Genomic DNA, 19,775 nt, shown 5'->3' with positions numbered 1-19,775 from the left:
TTCCCTGGATTATTCCTATCGACTTGCTTTGATATAGTATGAGGATAGCAGTTTCCATGTGATTGGAATAGTGTTGGCAATGTTAATAGTGTTGAATAGTTATATACATAGATCCGTTCATGCTTCAGGATTCTGTCTAAGTTGTTTGTTGCTTAGCCCATCAGGGCCAGGGGCACAAGAGGGATTTAGTTGTTTAATGTGTTTAAATAGGACTTCATGTTCCCAAAGAATATTCCATTTAGGATTTTGTTTTGACAGTTGTCCATTGTCATGGTCGCTTTGTTTCCTGTATAATGTTGTAAAATAGTTGATCCACTCTGTCTCTGGGACATTCTGTATACGTTTCTCCTGATGTTCCATGTTTTCATTGATAAGAAACCACAGATTCCTAGTGTTTTGGTTTCGAAGATCTTTTGACATAGATTTGGCATTGTTTTGCTTAGAGATTGCCTTTGTCGATTTAAGCAAATTGTTTGTTTTAGCATGTTGTTTTAGCTTTTTGACACTATTGATAACGTGGGATCCTTCAAACTTTTTTACTTGTTTTATATTCCTTCGTAATTCTTTTTTCTTTGCGCCAATTTGATTATTGTATGCATGTGTATATTTTTCCCCGATTTTTCGGTTTGGCTTGTTTGGGATCAAAAATGGTTTCAGAAGCCACCCATATTCAAGTTTTTCTTTGTCATGCCATAGCAAAAGATGGAAGATTGCCGATAATCCTGCCATTTGTGCCTCATGGATTTTTAGGCGATTCATACCATTGTTTAGATCTAGTCTCTGTAAGTTTATTTTCTGTGGAGCAGCTATAGTCGTCTGCCATTCTATTTTGTTGTGATCACTGTTTATAAAAGGAGTATTAGTGAATGTTCTGATGGTTTCAATGATTCCCTCTGAGGTGTAAATGTAATCCAAGAATGCAGTTGAACTTCCTCTCGTCCAAGTTGGCTTCGGGAGGGAATTTCCTATTCAGTGATCATTGGTAAAACTCATCTGTCTTTTCGCCATTTCTTTAGACCATAGCCGGCTCTTGGACATAATTTTATCGGATCGGTTTTTGCTCCATCCTGTGTAAACAGATGAATATTCAGGTCCCCACATACGATTATATCCATTTTATTGTGTCTAGCTCGCATATCATCTAAAATGGACAGGATTGTGTCAATAATGATGGTGGAACTTTTGGCAGTGGGGTTCCAATAAAGATTTAGAATTCCCAGTTTATTCAGGTACATCATATTTCTTTGTGTTTTATATTCTATGATGGAGATTTGGATCCAGGAGTTAGGATTTATTGACTGCTTGATTTCTGGCATGCCGTTTAATTTAATTAGTGTCAGTAATCCTGATGCAGGGCGGCCTTTAAGTTTCTTTACAGCAGGATTCATGCAGACAACATATCCATCACATGTTGGAGAATTGTACGGCCACGTTTCTTGCAGGCAAATAATTTGATGTTCCAACAGATCATTCTGTTCTCCATTTAGGAGATGTCCTGAACCTCTAGTATTAAAAGAGCATATGGATATACTAGGGTTCTGCTTGTTGATTAGTTGTTACATCGCAGAGGAACTTTGTAGTTATGACTGATCAAATTTGCCTCTGATTGGTTGATATTTCAGGCTCGATTTCCTACATCTATATGCTGTCCTTGATTGCTTGGAGTTCCTTCGTAGTAGATCCTCTTCGATCTCAATGGATTCCCAATGAGCTAACTCATTTTGTGTTCTATAGTTTACTACTGTAACGTCTTCATTTCCTCTTTCATGATGCTCTTCATTTATGCTAAGAGGGACATTAGTTTCTCCATTTTTGTAATTGTAACATCTAAAGCCTAGTTTAGTCAATAGATGTGCATTGTTCATCACCATCATTGTAGTTGCTTGTGTTTTAAATTGGATTCGAACTTGATCAGTTTTGTCCTCGTGACAGAAATCAACAACTTTGATGTTCTCCGATGTTAAATTCTTTAGCTGTGGTATCACTTGAAATAGCCTCAAAATGTTTGCTCTGTTCAGTACTAGACCATCTTACTTTGTATGTATTTGTTTTATATTTATTGTTGTCGATTGTGTATTAGGTCTTGGGTCCAGAAAAATGGGAAGTTGGATCCAAATGTCTGTCGGACTTCAGGCAGAGTTCTGTATCTGGTCATAATTTGCATTCATGTCTCCTGTAGTTGATTGATTTTGGAGGGATTAATTAGATATAATGCTGTAATCTGTTTCAAGTGTCCATAGCTCGTCCTCTGATATGTTTTCACATGAGAGATCACATGGTTCTTCAATTTGAATGTAGCCTTGTTCGTATTCATCAATGACAATTAGGGACAAGTTCTCATCAATTTTATCTTCATTAGTTGTAGAATGAGATGTCTCGTGAATATATACAGACATATTCATAAGAATCTCTTGGTCAACTTGTTCTTCCGCTGTGAGGGCAGCCATCTGTTCCTTCGAACTTGGGTTGATTTGTTTGTTGGTCAAGGCTTCTTTCTGGATTGATGATTTTTTCACGAGTTGAACAGGACCTGGTTATATTGGCATTGATACATTTCTTAGGAATGCTTAGGAATGCTCTAGAGCCTTTTTTGGCATTTGTCTTCTTTTTTTTCCTGGAGGGGCCCTATTTTGTTTGCTGTTAATTGATGTCTGTTTTATATTTTTGACATTCTTTTCCGCTCAAATATTTGGAATGCTTCTGTCTCTTGTGAAGTAGGCAATTGACACATTATATCATGGTGAGACCCTTGTTTTGCCAATTGGTCTAATTTTCCTGTTTGTTGATGAGTGTCTCGTCCATTTTCAGTGGTCATTGGCAGATTATCTATAGTTGGTTTCACACATATGTTTGGGGTGTTGTCACATATCTCGCCTGCTTCTATAATTCTTTTATCCACACTTATCCCGTTTCGAAAGTCGTTAGCCTGATGTCCTATGGGTTTCAAGTGCGGTAGAGGGCCTATAACGGTCATCCTGTTTCGAAGGATCTTCAGCCTGGTATCCTGTAGGCTGCGGGTACGGTAAACGACCTATATCCATCTCGCCAGTCGATGTACTTTTCCTTTTTTTGTCCGACAAAATTTCCATCATTGTTGCAATTATTTGTGCCTTTTCCGCTCTATCTGGCGATGTTAGACAGCCTCATTTGCCATTAATTAGTCCTTTCTGCTTCTAGAACAAGTCCTAATTCAACTTTAGCAACAAACGTTTCAAAGAACAGTTGTTTAGAGTGGATCATCGCCCAAAGCGTGGCTTGGTCTCTCATGGTTTCCGCACTCGTTTCATATAATTTAAGAAAAGGAATCAGAGCATGGGTTGAGGCAGCCACCATAATCTTTTGCAGTTCAACCATGGAGTTTGGGATGGCTTCATGCGGTGGATCGCTATGGTAAGAGCATTTGCACTTCTCCCCCGTGAATTGTTGGTGTTCATTGCCTATTTCATTTTCGTCTTCCTGCCGTAGCATCTTAATCTGTTCTTCCTTTAGTTGGGGCATATTGCCCTCTAAGAAGTGCTGTGTGTTCATTGGACTTCCTATTTCTCTATTCGTTTGTTGGAGCGGAATAGAGGTCAAGATTGTAGTTTTCAAGGTAGGCTTCACTTTATTTGCTGGTCCAAAAATGTGTTTTTGTTTTTCATGGTTGACCATAACATCTTCGATTTCTGTTATATCTAGTTATAGCCATTCCATTTGTTTGTGCTCTAGTCCTGCCAATCTTTCCGCTGCAAATGTCTGACCTTTGAGTTTGTCGTAGATGGACGCAGAGTTCAGATTTCATTATATGAAATCACGTGCTCCGGATTAAACTGTTTATGAATTTCGACCTGTGGTAGTTGATTTTAATTATATTCAGTTGGCAAGCTAAAAGTCCCATTGAATAGGTCGCAGGCAAGCGAGGTGCTCCGAGGGGTGATTGAGTCGGTAATTGGGGTGACTTTTGAAGTACAACATTTCTAGATTCCTGCATAATAAGGTGATTTATCATTCAATTCAGAAAAGACATCATTGTCCATGAGCAATGTATCAACAGAGTTTTCATATGAAGTGGGAGGAGGGAACTTATCCTCTGCATACTCTTCATATACCATAGCGCCCTCTATCTGCACCCCCCGTATGCTCGAGGCATGCGATTGGATTGCTCAAAACATTAACAATAGTACTCTCACCCCATCGTCCCGTTGTTGATCCGAGTGCAGATCTCGGGTCGTCACCAATTTCACCCGCGGCTGTTTGAAATGTAAACTGGGAGGTTCAGTGGGTATGGGAGGAGCAAGAGACTGAGGCAGGTCTGACATCGAGAGAGTTTTGGTGCGCTGGCATTTGCGCGGGTCGATAGAATCTACCATTCTCTCCGTCTCTGTCCCCACTGAGATGTCACCACCTCCCCACAGCCTCCACTCAGACTCTCTCAGACTCTGCTGACTCCGTGCCGCTCCGTGGGTCAGCTAGGGTCTTATACAGCAGCTCCTCTTCTGGTTAGTAGAAATGGTGGAAAGACTGAAATCAGTAACAAAATCTTGCACTCCAATAATAAAATGCAGCCTGCACACAGACTCCCTCAGACACTGCTAACTCTGTTCAGCACCGTGGGTCAGCAGCTCCTCCTTCTGGCTAGTAGAAATGGTAGATAGACTGAAATCAGAGTAACTAAGTCTCGCACTCCAATGGAAAATGGCAGCCTCCTCTCAGACTCCCCAGACTCTGTTGACTCCACCAAATGGAATTTGATCCAGAGCTGGCCATAGAAGCCAACGCTGCTCAGAATGGGGAGATGTATCTCTTGAAACAAAAAGGGTTTGAGTATTCCCAGGTAATACAAGAATCACAAAAAGAAAATGGGCCTTTTTTGATGAGAACAGGGGACTCCAGAGCCAGGCAGCAGCACAAGGGAAGGTCATAGAGGCCAGTCAAGCCCTGATAGCAGAGCACAAGGCTCAGGCCTTTGCATACTCTCAAGAAATAGGGGCTGAGAAAGAGACGTTTGGGAAGTTAGAAAAAGAGTTTGCTAGGTAAAATCAAGACTTGAAGAACCCTGAACAGTTAGAGAGAGACAGGGCCACCCCTGAGCACAGTGTGATGCCCTCTGTACCAAGGGCCTCAAGTCAACTTAGGACCGTGTATGAACAAGGTGCTGCTAACTTCATGTCCACCGGTTCACAAGGTACCGGGTACCATGAGGCAGCCAGACTCAATTAGGCCTAGCACGATTGACCGGCAGGGCAGCGTCCATTAGAGATTGGTGGACGGCCATCCCTGTTCAGGTTCAAAAATATTATGGCTGATGGATCTAACCAGGAAGACTCGTATGAAGAGAAAACCAGGGAGCTAGACTTGCAGAAACATAAGCTACAAAGTAACCACCTGGTTCACTTTGTAGAGTAAAAGGAGTCTGAGTTGACGCCCCAAAAGTGTATTCTGAAAATCTCCCCCCAATCAGGGAGGTGGGGGGAGTTCTCCGCCAAGCTCAGGAGCACGGAGAAGTCAGATGACTACTCCCCTGTGCGAAAGAGGGAGTCCAGGGGAAGTGACCCAGAGAGCCCAACAGGGGAGAAGAGACTAGGCCCCATGATTCTGGGAGAGACTCCCAAGCTCAAAGAATAGGGAGCACCTAGTGTATAGGGATGGGACCTCAAATAACTGCAACTCTAAGTCTTTGGGCGAATGGACTTGGGTGCAGTGGAAAAAGAAGGCTGCCAAACAAAAGAGGACTCTGGTGAAAACCCCATTAGACAGATACAAGCTATTAGAAGTTTCATGACCCTGTACCATAAAAATGCCAAATATTCAGTCTGGGAGCATCTGGAGCTGTATGACCAGATGATGACATCTTTTGACATTAAAAAGGATCAGAATTCTATAGAGTTTGCCAAATTAATGTTCTCCCCAGAGAACTCCAGCGTCTTTGCTGGGCTGGAGGTTCAGAACCATTCAAGGTGGTCCACCTACAAGGCGGCCATCTTGAAGTACTTCTCCATGCACAGGAACCCCCAGGAGGCTCGCAAGGTGGCCCCCAACCTGCAGTGTGGAGCGGATCAAGCTCTGAGAGAATTTGTTCAGGAATTCAAGTGGGCATTTTCACAAACCACTAGGCGGGTGCGTACAAATAATAGGGAATTTATAAATACCTATTTCCATTCACTCCCTAAGTACATTGACTCAGTTGGCAATGGACTTCCATGCATGATGACAGGACCCTGGACTGGGAAATAGAGCAAGCTACCCGGATCTATGAGGTCCTAAAGCCTGTAGAATACAAGAATCCCTCCAAAAAACCCAAACAAACCAACATTCCCTCTGCTGCCAAGGCGGCGGAGGTGAAGGTTACCCCTATTTTGGACCTAGAAATGGGGGAGCCTAAAAATTCACCTTCCCCTAACTAACCCAACCAGAGGCAGAGAAGACCCTCTAGCCAGTCACAAACAGGTGGTAGTCGGGCAGTTTATCTCCCAAATGTGCCCCCTGACTCTGCCAATTACATCAGCCCTAGATACAAAACTTCCCTCCAAACTTCCCTCAGGAGGGCAGTAATCTTCCAACCTCTAGTTTACGGGGCTGGTTCATGGAATTTGTGCACCGGAAAACGGGGATTTGTGCACCATTCTGCCCGCAAATCCCTGTTTTACAAATGGGAATTTGCAGGCAGAATGGCGCACAAATCCCTGTTTTTCGGCGCACAAATTCCATGAATCAGCCCCTAAGTTTCTTTCCCAGGTACCATCAAAACCCCAACATTCAGAATAACCCTCCTTACCCTGCCCACTTTCAGGAGTTTAGACCACCAAACCTGGGAGAGAGGAGGCCAAGGGTGGATGGCTACCAGGGAAATCCCCAATACCCAGGTTACTCCGGGAGAAGGGACAGTTACCCTTCCCAAGAGCAACCCAGATTTGACTCAACACCCCTGTATCAGAGAGGTGTTCACAACTGAAGCTCCAGGTCCAGAACCTAACCCAAAACCTGAGTCACCTGTTGAGTGCTAAGCAGAACCCTCAGATGAACACGGCTGCTAAGAACAGCTGAAATCCAGGGTCTGGCACCACATAGCAATGACAGGGAGAGAACCCCAACAACCAGCAGGCTCCAGATGAGGAGGCTCGGGAGGAAGGGGGATGCAAAGCCCAGGGGAAGCTTCCTTCCTCACCCGGGAAAAGCCCCTACACACCCCAGAACCTGAACTTAAATCTCCTACCCCTGGAAAACTGCAACTTAAGGAACAGAGGGTAGGTAGGAGAAACAAAGACCAATTTTGTGAGGAAATCAGTATCTTCCAGTTTGAAGGAGAAGAATCCCTGGAGGATTCTGGGATGAAATTCTTCTCTTTCAAGGATGGTTTCTCCCAAAGAAAAATGGGTCTCAAAAGACCATAACTCAAACTGGGTAGGCATGGGGACTGATTCAGAATCGCCCATTCCTGAACCCCAGAAATGTCATCCTGAGACCTTAGCAATGACTGGGGGACCTTTCCCACAAATCAATTCACGTGACTGTCTCCAAGAAGAGGAGGTCAGCACAGAATCAGAGGAAAAGGGGATTCCCAAATTACCCAAACCAATCCAAGTGACAGTCTCCCGGAAAATGGGGGTAGCACAGAATCAGAGGGAAAAGGGGATTCTAAAACTCTCCAAATCTCAGAATGACAAATTTTATTCACGGATTCCCAAACAGAAAACTGCCCAAGATTCCCCAGTGTCAGAGTCCAAAATAAAGAAGTTCACTGCCCAGCTCACCCAAAATGCCCATTTCCTTTGCCCCTTGGAGGAGAAAGAAGGTAGGTTTTATGCCCCCGTCCAGGTGCAAGGGCAATGTGCAATTTTGGCGCTGGTGGACACCAGATCCCATGCCACTCTTCTGTCCAAAAGGGCCTTTTAGCAGCTTAATTCAGGAAGGGGGGAGAACCACAAAATTCCCCTCACCCCTCTTCCTGGACAACTCCAGGACTTTGGCGGGAATTGGGACTGCGGATCTGGAGATTAAACTTGGACAGCACAAGGTGAAACATCCAGTTATAGTCGTCAATAAGGGAATGACCTCCTTCAGAGGTTGTCTCCACTAATAGACCGTGTGAAGAAGGTCCTCTGGACTCAGGCTAACCGGCCAATAAAATTAAAACATAGCACCAACTATGCCACTCTAAATGGCACATGCCACATGGTTGAGCAGCGATCTGACAAAATTGAGTTCAATTTTCAGAACAATCCAGTACCCAACATTACTGTAATTGCTGTAAAACAACAAACTGGTGATGGGAACTCCTCTCCATTCCGGAAATTCAAACTTCCTTCCAGTTTCAAGTGGCATTCCACACTAGAAGGAAATACTCTGCAATGTTATACCGATCCACAATTTGAAAAGCCAAGTCCCATGATAAAATGTGATGAAAAACCAGCTCAAAGCCTGGCTGATATTCAGAAAAAGGGTGAACAGCTGTTCCTCCCCATTCAGGTAAGTGAGGGGGGGAGCCTGTTCTCGCCAGATTAGGCCTGAATAGTGAAGAAAGCTTCATCAGCAAAGCGTTATTCAGGAAACACCCAAAAGATCAGACCATTCCCACTGTTGAGTTGGTTTATCAGTGGGTATAGGGCCTGGAAATTCCCTATTCCAAATATCTCCTGCTTAGCAGTTGTATGCCAAAAATGTCTATTTCTGATAAAAGTTGTTGGGTCGTGCGAGGTGTTCCCTCTGCCTTGTACCTGGGCAGTAACATTCTGGATCTCATTAAATGCCAAACCTGGTTCCAACTGGAGGGTGTCCCCAAAGGCCTTGGAAAAAGCCTTCTGGTCAGCCCCTTTGCTACCGTAGGCAGTTGAATTTCAAAAGTGGAGAAGTGGACACCATCCCAGGATGGGTCCGACAATTCACCATCCCCATAAAACATTAAAAGAGCAGGACTTGTGGATGATTGAAGAGCCCTGTGAGTGTGTAGCCCAGGAATACTCCCAAGGATGCAGGTAAGGAACTGGAACACTTATGGAAGAAAATCATATTCATATAGATAACAGGGAGTAATTTACTTGGAGTTATTGTAAAAATTAGTAAAATATGTTATAAAAGTCAAGTTGTTGACCTTGTTCTTTTGAGTAATTTACTTGGTGTAATTGTAAAAATGAGAAAGATCCATATCTTATAAATTGTAAAAAGTAATCATTGTTCCACTGTTGTAAATCATCTGGGAATAATGTCAGTAAAAGCACTAAAACTTGTTTTTATCTATCTTCTTTAGATAATTAACATCATTACCAATCCCCTTCAAACAGAAAACGCATTTTAAACCGTGCCACAAAAACGGCTGTGATTTTGTCTTCCTGGCACATGTGTGGCGAGCATTGAACACTGCCACCCAAAGAATGGCTCTGCATTTGCTTTACTTTCAGTTGAATCATAAGAAAATGACCTGCATTCAGGACGGCACTATATTTGTTGTTCTATCATCTTAATACTAAAGTTGCACACGGCATTCAAGACAGCCCTGCATTGGTTCTCTCTTTCATCTAAAACACCACAATGTTGTGCACTCCATTGAAACACAGCCCTGGTCTGCAGAACCATGTTTGCAACTTGAAATGAAAGGCCTGCACACGTGTGAATCTGGTCTTTGGAAAGTAAGGAAAATGTTGTTTAAATGTCAATGTCAAATGACAGTTTTTTGCTTGCACAGAGATATCATTGAATATGTGGGTGGGAGTTTGGCTACATAATGTACATCAAATTTATCCCCACAAGATTTGGTTAACTTGGAAAAGACTCAGAAACCAGTCAAACTGTTTTTTTGGCCCAGGCACTGAATTCAATGGCAGTCCTTGCCTCCCATGGAAAAGTTGCATCCATAAGTGATCCGTCCCACAATGGCATGTGAGGAGGCCAAGAGTGTGAGGATTCACTGCCCTGCTAGACTAGTATGCAGTCCTTGAAGAAGGAACAAAGGAAGCCAGTATGGCCTGTGGGTGATCGAGAGGTGCTCTGAAGGAGGAGTTGTCAAACATAAAAGGCCATCATAAATGTCCTTTGTGGTAAGCCAAGCCAGGCAGAGACAGTTGTTGTGGGGGTCTGAAGCACCGCCCACACATGTGACAAATCCTCCCAATTGACATCAAAGGACTTCTGTATTTTAAGACATTTTTCCCAGCACCCTGAATAAGTAGTAATTTTGTATTTTGCTAATTGCCCTTGTGAATTAGATAAATGTAAAGAGACCAAGTACATGTTTCTAGCACCTTGTGAACTGAAATGGCCATGAAAGATGCATTTCGGGTTGAATTATAAATGGGAAAGATATGCAACTGGATGGAAATATGCTAAATGTAATTAGGAATATGTGTGGTAATTGGCAGAATTTTAAATATGATGAATTTAACAAAAAGGGTAAAAATGTGCCAAAGGATGATGTGACCTCACAGAGAGGTGGTGATCGGATTGTCCAATTCTCTGTAACCTTTTGCATCTGCATATCTGCTTCTTATGGCGATGGCTAGTATAAGTTTGAAGTTTTGATCTATAACTCATTCTTGTTAAGACGTACATTTAAGAGACAAAGAAACGTCATAAATGCAAACCTACAAATGATGTAATTTGCCCTGAACCAATCGGCCCAAGGGGAGGAGAGTAGACTGGTAGGCTGTCTTATCCCAGGATAGGGGTAATTCCAGAGTACATCACCCCAGATTGTAAATAAGATGATGTCATTTTGGCTATCTAAGGGGGAGACAGATACACAAGAGATTCAGATTCAAAAACGGGTTACAGACATCCATCCAGGCAGATCCATCCATACAGATCCAGGCACACCCAAGAATCCATGGAGAAAGGAGAGCAGGTAGCTGACCCCATCCAAGAGAGTGCAGTGATCAGACCTTGCCTAGCTGACCCCATCCAAGAAAGTACAGGGACCAGACCTTGCCTAGCTGTCCAGAATCTCATCCAGGAGAGCCCAGTGACCAGATACCTTGGCCTCGCTGTCCAGAGTGACCAGATCCCTTTGCCTAGCTGACCAGAGTGACCAGAGACATTGCTGGCTTTCCAGAATTCCAAACTTAAGCTTACATTTTAAGTAGCACATATCCCCAGTCCCCAAACTGCATATCTTTTGACTCTTGCATCCCATTGGAAAAATCAGAAAGTCCCAAATTGCCAGTATAATATGTTCCCCTTTCCATCGAAGAAACTATATTAGCCTGTGTATGTGAGTGCATTCATTTTATAAGTCATTCAATAGTCTGTATAAATCCTTAGCATCATTTTGCACTAAATCAATTCATTCCCCTATAAAGAGATTCACAGTAAGTTGGTTGACATTCGAAATTAACCACCTCATGTCAAGTGCCTTTCTTTAATAACCATAGTCATTAAAATATAGCCTCAACAGAATTAGTCTTTGTGTAACAAAAAAAAAATTGCTTGTGTATTGTGCATTCCTACGAATTCCAATCTGCATCTATCTCATAGAAAAAACCCAAACAGTAGTCCCATGGAGAGTAACCCTTTCTTTCAGAATCTTATCTGTTATGTGCCTCCTTGTCCTGAAAACCAATTTCTGATTTTGAAAGCTAAACCCTTCCCGTGGATGTCTGTCATCCAAAGTCCTGTGCAGAAATGAATTTCCATTCTGCCACCAGTGTTTTCTTTTGCATTTGTCTTCTTGCCCAAAATTGATTTTCTTACCTTGTGTTCATGTTGCCTTGGTGCCCTGCTTTGTAGTCTGTAAGCTTCCTTACTTCTTGCATAAAGCAACACAAATGTCTGTCCTATCTATCCCACCGCAGTTGTAAGCTGCTGTTCGAGAAAATAATGAAATCCGATTATGCCATTTTGCTCATAAAGCAGGTTTTCATTTTCTTTTCTGGTCTCCCATCTTCGGGTGATGTGTTGAATTCTAAATCTAATTTTTCCCTCTTCATCCTGACTCCTTGCCACTGCCTTCCATCCAAAACAATTTAGTTAGCAGATGTTTGGGGGTGAGTGTTGCAGGGGGAGTGCTTAACTTGAATGCAATCTGTTGTTTTCAAAACATTTTTTTCTTTTTTTTGCTATTAAAGGTTTCTGTAACTTATCTTAGGAATTTGAACTAGCGGTGTTGTGGGAATCTTTGGATTGCATTGCCACAACATTGGTGGCTGCTGCCCAACTGTTTGATTTTGTTTATTTTTCATTGTTCATTGAACCATAAAATTAATAAATTGCATATTGATACACACTGGCCTTGTTCCTTGTCTACTGTGACGCAGGGTGTAAGTGAAGGTGGGTGCGAGATGGGTTGAGGCCTACTCATATAAAAGGATCAGAGGTTTATTAAAGATCAAAAGCATTTTATTGTTTGCCACGCTCATTGTCAAGTGAAGGAGTCCCTGGCTGGAGTGTGCCGTGTTATAAAACCGTTAAACAGGAGGTGAGACCAATTCCAATTTGTACCCCCATCTCACCAGGTGATTGCCTCAGGCATCCCCTGAGAGCTGGGACCATTGCTTCCCAAAAAATTACAGGTGACCCCTGACACGCCCGGCTTCAGAACTTCTACTGGCGAGGGGGGGGAACTGAACTCGAGCGCCACTTCAGTCCAGACACAGGCCGTGCCCGACCCCGAGGGCAGGGGTGAGCCTGCTGTGATGGGGCAGCCAGCCCTGCAGAACCCCTGTGAACAGGGGCAGACTTCCTACGCAGCTGGCCAGCATGTGTGTCTGCCTTGAAGACCAGGAATCCCCAAACAACATCTGTCCTTCAAAGGGAATTTTCATGCCAGTAGACTTCTGTCGGGCATCTGTCTTCCAATCCCTTGTAAGAACGTGTCAATGCCCCCACACGATGGAACCCATGGACATGGTGGCTGCCTTCACACCATCATATGCCAAGTCCGAAAAAAAATCCATCTGAGACTTGACCACCTGCAGAAGGGGCGCATAATCCGAGACCTCTCCTGCCGCCTTCCGGGCAGACTTCAGACTCCCAAGGGCAGCTTCTGCAGTGTATGAGGCATAAGTGGCAGAACATGAAGCCAGATGAGCCCCACCGTAAGACTACCTCAAGGAGTCATCCACTTTACGATCCGTGGGGTCCCAAAGAGAATTGTCCGTGGCCAAGGACGACTTCCCAACGAGACTGGGGATGATGTGATCCACCAGCACCACCTGCGACAGGGCCACCTCCTGCCCCTGCAAAGGGTACAGCTTGGCAAGGAACCTGAGGACCGCTGACTTGTCTGGATCAATCCACTCCTTCAAAATCTCAGTCTTCATCTAAGAGAGAAGCGGGAGACCCTTCTTAAGAGTGCGTTTAAACTGGGGAACAGGGGGGCGAACCCCTCCAGCCAGAGCAGGCAGGGGCTCACAGTCTGGAACCCCCATATAATGGGATACATGGAGAAGAACATCCGCCGTGGCTTCTTTGTCCAGGTACTTGCCCTTGAATTCAGCTGACCTCTGGGAATCACCCAGGCTGTAGGTAGAGCCGTCCGAGCATGAGGAAGTGGAAGGGGACACCCCATGCCATGATGAGGCTGAATCTCCTCCTCCTGCAGAGCTCACACAAAAAAGAAAAAAACAGGAGCCGGTCCTCAGGCACCCTACACACCCTCTGCCTCTTTGGAGGGGGAAGGAAACTGGAATAAGAGGGATAGGAAGGTGAAGGAGAGCGGGGCCCCACATGGCAATATTTGGAGGAGCGCTTCCCCATGGCGCCAGCACCAACAACTAGAAGCTGAGGCCCCAAGCAGATAGGATTAGCCATAGAGGAGGAAGCAACAGAGTCAACCCGAGGCTGCTGCACACAATTATAACGCTGCAGCAGGGAAAAAACAAGTTGCTAGGCAACCACAAATTCAGCCCGGGACGGCAGTTGCACACAATCTCACAGAGCACCCCTCCGACTCCTGCTTATCTCTTCCTGGGGTGAGGACAACTCCGAGCTATGCAGACCTGGAGGGCGAGCTGCTCCGCGAAGCACCACAGACCCCCCCCCCCCCGAGACTCAACAGCGGGCCCTGACCTCAGAGAACATCTGCCCAACCAAGCAGGTCCCTGAACTGCTAGGGACCCTCGATGCGGCAGGAAAACAACAACCCCCCTGCAGAAGAAAACAGAGTCCCTGCCCACAGGCAGGAAAAAAACAAACTGTTGGGTCGTGGGGGAGGTGGCCTATTATGCCTGGAGGCAGGAGGTTTAGGGGGTGGTCCTGAGGAAATTAAAAGTAGAAAGAGGGTTCCTGTATGGGGGTGGGACACCTCATTGATAGGTGCTGGGACGAGGAAGAGTGGACGTGGAGGAAATCTAGCATGCATCTTGCAAAATTAGCTAGTGTTTCTAGTTTCAAAGTGAAAGGGCCAGCTCTTTGTCACCTCAGCCTTGATTGGTTGGACAGGTGGGAGACAGGACAATGCAGTTCCCTGGCTGGAAAGGTAGGGGATTCGAAAGTAAAATGGTGTAATTACAACTTAGGTGGTTGTCGGTCAGTTGCTGTGATGTTATATGTTGAGACCTGCCTGTAAATGCTGTGTTTTTTTTCTATTACTGCTGCTAAAAGTGCTGTAATGTGCTGTTTAGACCTGGGGTGGATACTGGTCCCTCACTTCTTTCGTTGTGAGCATGTTTGCCCTCATAGTGAAAATCAAAAGTTGGTACCTGTGGAAGTGTTTATACTTAAAGTTTCATGGTCGAATTTGTAGTGATATAGAGCGAGCATGTGTACCTTAACGTTGTTTTTTTTCTTCTGTTTGCATACTTTACGTTTTATTGTAGTAACAACTCTTTGTTTTCAGATAGTAGGTGCATATTGCATGTGATGGACGTACGTTGTATCTGGTGATATTGGAGCAGGCAAACACAGCGACATTACCCTGCCCCCTTGCACCTGGTTCCTAATTATGAAGTAGCACGATGAGAATAGAGCCAGGTGACTGGCATGGCAGCTGGTTGCTTCAGCTCATTCCCAGGGGGCGGTGGATTTGCTAGCAGCTCACTGAAGTCCCTGCACAGCTGGCTGTGTGTTAGCTGCCAAGTGCGAATTCACTCCGTCTCTGGCCGCTTCATTTCGAGAGCATGGCCATGGAAGGTGTTGTGATTTCGCAGGCACAACACGCTGGAAACTCTGTGACGTTCTCTCCTGTCCACGATCCACCTTTTGACGTCCCCGCCTGCCCTGTTCTCAGCCCAACAGACGGTCTATACGTTTCCTGTGATGAAATCGTTTCCTGTCTTGCTCTCTGGCTGCTCCAAGCCCTGCGCGCATCTACTCCGCGTGTACCTCCCCCTTTTCTCTGTGGAGATCACGTCCATGTCGCCATCGCCCAGTCTCCTTTCACACAGTCCTGTGTCCCCATTTCTCGGTTCCCTCTTCGCCGTTATGACTGCCACAGCTCGGTCCTCCCCAGCCCGTCCTGTGCTGTCTTCCTCTGTGTCCCAAACCGTTCAGTCCCCTGACGTGAGAAGTGCCACTTCACCTGCCGGCTCCCCTTCCTACTCTGATGTTGATTCATTGAGCATCGTTTCCTCACACGCTTCGTCGCCTATCTATCCTGCGCCCCTTTCCCTGCGTTCCATTAGCCGTTCCCCAGCCTCGCCATCCCAATCCTAGGCTCTCAAAGTACGTGGTTTCTGGATTGATAAGGATGCGACCAAAGAGGCGGAGAAGCCGGGGTGCAGCTCTCCACCCGCTTCATCCCAAGATGCAGGGTCTCCTCACATTCCAGCAGCAAATAGCCACTTCCGGCTTCCTTGAATGGGCGCGCGTACCCGTGCAGGTCAGTTGTTGTGCCCAGCTGGACAGAGGCACAGGTGTGCGCTTCATCCTATTTGCTCGAGAAGGCAGCGCGCACAGTCCCGGAGAGAGGACAGAGCAGGGTTGTCTGGGGGGAATGAATGGAGGCTGCCGCTGCTGCTGGCAACCTCCCCGAGACTTGGCTTTCTTCACTCCCCAGCTTTACCCCTCTCCTGTCCTGCACCCCTCCGCACCGGACAATCCCCTCATTGACTGTCCAGTGAAAGGATCCCCTGTTTGACGGTCGGCTCAGTGCCGACTCTCACCCAAGGCGTTGCGTGGAAGAAGAGAGAAGTCTGCCACGTCACAGGCCGCCCCCCAGCAATGCGAGGTTAACAGAGATGGTCAGACACCCCCGCCACATAGGCCCCCTAAGCAGTGTGTGTTAAGTGCACCCAGCGCCCTCCCCACCTCCATAGCTAACCTGATACAGTGTGTGTTTAACAGTTTCAGCCCCTCCCCGTGCCCCCCTCGCAGTGTATGTTTAAAATAGTGAGCATGGCACCTCCCCAACCCCGCCCCTGCCAGCCATCCCTCATACATGAGTTTGTGTGGTTAAAAGCAACTACCACACACGCGGAGGCTGTATGAACCAGCATAGCTGGTGTGCATAGCTTGTCAAAACCTTGAACCCTATATACTGTCATTGTGTATGCCAACATTTTCCATTCCTATCGGGAGGTTCGAGTCCAGTCCTGTTTTTTACTTTGCATTCTAGGACTTATGGTCCAGTATTTAACGCGGGACAATTCAGGGCTGCACGTCCCAGAATACAATGTTAAAACTAGGACTGGACTAGCGTCTCCGAAATGGAATGGGGAAATGGCAGCAGGTGCGCATCACCCGAACCCCAGCCCCGAAAGCGCAACGTCATTGGGGGCAGGGGGCCGGGGTGGGAATGGGGCTTCGGGCTTTATAGCAGGACAACATTAAGTGCGTTTTACTCGATGGCGGGACCGTGCAAGCTGGCGATTTCTGGGATGGCACTGCGTGGCCTTTTGGCTTACTGCACAAAAAACCCAGACTCATTTAAAAGTGGAAAAGGTCGCTTTAATGTGACAGGCCAAAGCTTACAATCATAACGCATAACTGGCTCCATGGCCTAACAAACTAAATGGCTATTTAAACAATCAATTAAAATAACTTAAACATTTCCCATTTTCCCCCAACAATTAAATAATTAAATAACCCATTTCCTCCCTAATGATCCCTTGGATCCTACCGAATCCTTGCCCCTTTTCCAGGCGTCCCGCTTTTTCCCCAGGGGCCATGCCCCTCCAGGCTCAATACCTGATCCACCGGGGTGACCTGCTTGTGCAAGCAGCGCCACCCCCTCCTTTCCCGTGTCATTCCCCCATTGTGCTTCCCCCCCCCCACATCAAAAGGGGCCATGCCCCCGGCACCCCGTACCTTTTTGACCCCTTGAACTCCCCTCTACACCAAACTCCTCTTACCTGAGACCTGCAGCCAGCCTGACCTGCCACATCAGCAACAATATTACATATAACTTTCCCGATGCCCTGTCCTGTCACACCAAGCCACCAACCCTACCCTCTTAGCCGACCCCCAAACCATAAACCCCCCCCTCTTCCTCATCATCCCCTGCCGCAAGACCCCCCCATTAAAATAAATTACTTAAACAAAATGAAGGGGAGGGAGGGTGGGACAATCGACAAGTCCTAACCGTCGCCTGTCTCCCGAACCTTCCCTGAGCCCTTAAGTACCCCGGGAAACAGGCGCTCTACCCCCCGTGGCCACTCGCTGGCCGAGTGCAGCGCCAAAATACTCCCCGGGGGGAAACGCTTCGCGTTCCCCCCGGGGCCCCCCTTTTGGCTTACTGCACAAAAAACCCAGACTCATTTAAAAGTGGAAAAGGTCGCTTTAATGTGACAGGCCAAAGCTTACAATCATAACGCATAACTGGCTCCATGGCCTAACAAACTAAATGGCTATTTAAACAATCAATTAAAATAACTTAAACATTTCCCATTTTCCCCCAACAATTAAATAATTAAATAACCCATTTCCTCCCTAATGATCCCTTGGATCCTACCGAATCCTTGCCCCTTTTCCAGGCGTCCCGCTTTTTCCCCAGGGGCCATGCCCCTCCAGGCTCAATACCTGATCCACCGGGGTGACCTGCTTGTGCAAGCAGCGCCACCCCCTCCTTTCCCGTGTCATTCCCCCATTGTGCTTCCCCCCCCCCACATCAAAAGGGGCCATGCCCCCGGCACCAGAAAAACCCTCCCCCGAGGAGTTCTTTCTGCCCCACCCCCCCCCAAACTTTTCTACCTCAAACTTTTTACCCAGTCTCCCAGCCCAGAAACAAGAAGAGCCACCCGTATCCCTCACCAGGTCATTCTCCCCAGCGTGCATAATCACCACCTCTGGAACCCCAAGCGTTCCCTCATCCCTGCCAATATAGGAAGCAGCTGATCCCCCGCAGGCCCCCCAACCCGTGCCGTCTCACCACCACTTCCTTGTAACTGCACCCCTGTTACCTTCCCAAACCCTTTTTTTTTTTTTTTTTTTTTTTTTTTTTTTCCTTTCCCACTTCCTCCCCAGCCCCCTTAACAATTGAATGGCCAACAAATCAAAACTTGCGCCAACTCCCCTTCCTTTCGCGCAGCATCTGAAAAGAAAATACAAAATCACTGACAAGTCAAAATTATTTCAACAACAGTTGGCCCACCAAATCCTAACCACCTTCCCAACAACCCCATTATCAAACTCCCTGCCGTACCCCTTATATTTCCCAGACCTCCAACGTCCCCATCTTTTCACCTTGTCTTCTGAAAAACCCAGCCCGGTACCCGCAGATGCTGCGCCCCTCCTAAAGTAATGAGTCCCGAAATCCTCTTCCTTTTCTCCCACTGCCACCAACTCCTCCGCGATACCCCTAGCACCTTGAACCGGGCATAAGACCTCGCTCCCACGACCCATCCGAAACCACGAGCCCCTTCCCTTCTTATCCGTCTTAGACCTTTTAATCTTGATGTCTAAACCTTCTACTGTAATTTGAACATCTTCCCACTACAGTCCCACTACCCCCCCTTTTCCCCCCGACCAACTCAAAAAAAAAAAATGACCCCCCTGCACCCCTTGTCCCCCCTGCACCGGGGGCCCACGCGCACCCCCGTCCATGCAGGCCCTTTAGTTTATTACTCCTCTCGCCATTGCACCAGGGGCCAAACCTGCACCCCCGTCCATGCAGTCCCTTCCATATAACTCTTCAAGCTCCTCGCATCCATTACCACCTTTTTCCCTCCTGCACCAGGGGCCCTAATGCACCCCCCGTCCATGCAGGCCCCTTTTCTTCCTTACTCCTCTCCACCGCTGCACCAGGGGCCAAACCTGCGCCTCCGTCCATGCAGCTCCTTCCATATCACCATCTTCAAGCTACTTTCGTCCATTACCACCTGTTTCCCACCTGCACCAGGGGGCCTAGTGCACCCCCGTCCATGCAGGCCCCCCTTTTTTTTTTTTTTTTTTTTAAATTCCTCTCCACCTCTGCACCAGGGGCCAAACCTGCGCCCCCGTCCATGCAGACCATTACACATAAATTCCCCCTCCGTCACCTCACTTCTAAGCTCCACTTTTTTTTTTTCTTTTAATTTAGCTGCACCAGGGGCCCTAGTGCACCCCCGTCCATGCAGACCCATCTCCTCACTTCCCCCCTGCTGCACCAGAGGCGCTCCCGCACCTCCGTCCATGCAGCCTGAAGCCTACTCACCTTGTCGTGCGGCAAGCGTGAGGGCTTCACCACCTTCGACCCTGCCCTCCAAACGACAACTACCTCTCCCTTAACAATTTCCACCGTTACCTCCCCCCTGGGTCCTCCCCTACCTACGCATCTTCCTCCTCCTTTCTCCTGCCCCCTTTAATTTGCTCCCAACACCTTTCATCACACCTTGTGCCCCCCCCTCCTTTACGATAAACTGAGCCCGACCTACCAGCACACCCCAATTTACCTGGCATGCGGTCCTTCCCCCCCACTTCCTTGCCCCGCTCCTCGCCCTGACCCACTGTCCCCT

The sequence above is a fragment of the Ambystoma mexicanum genome, chromosome 1q, assembly GCF_040938575.1.
Source record: "Ambystoma mexicanum isolate Mex_15411 chromosome 1q, UKY_AmexF1_1, whole genome shotgun sequence".
Classification (NCBI taxonomy): Eukaryota; Metazoa; Chordata; class Amphibia; order Caudata; family Ambystomatidae; genus Ambystoma; species Ambystoma mexicanum.
Note: the sequence above shows the minus strand (reverse complement) of the source record.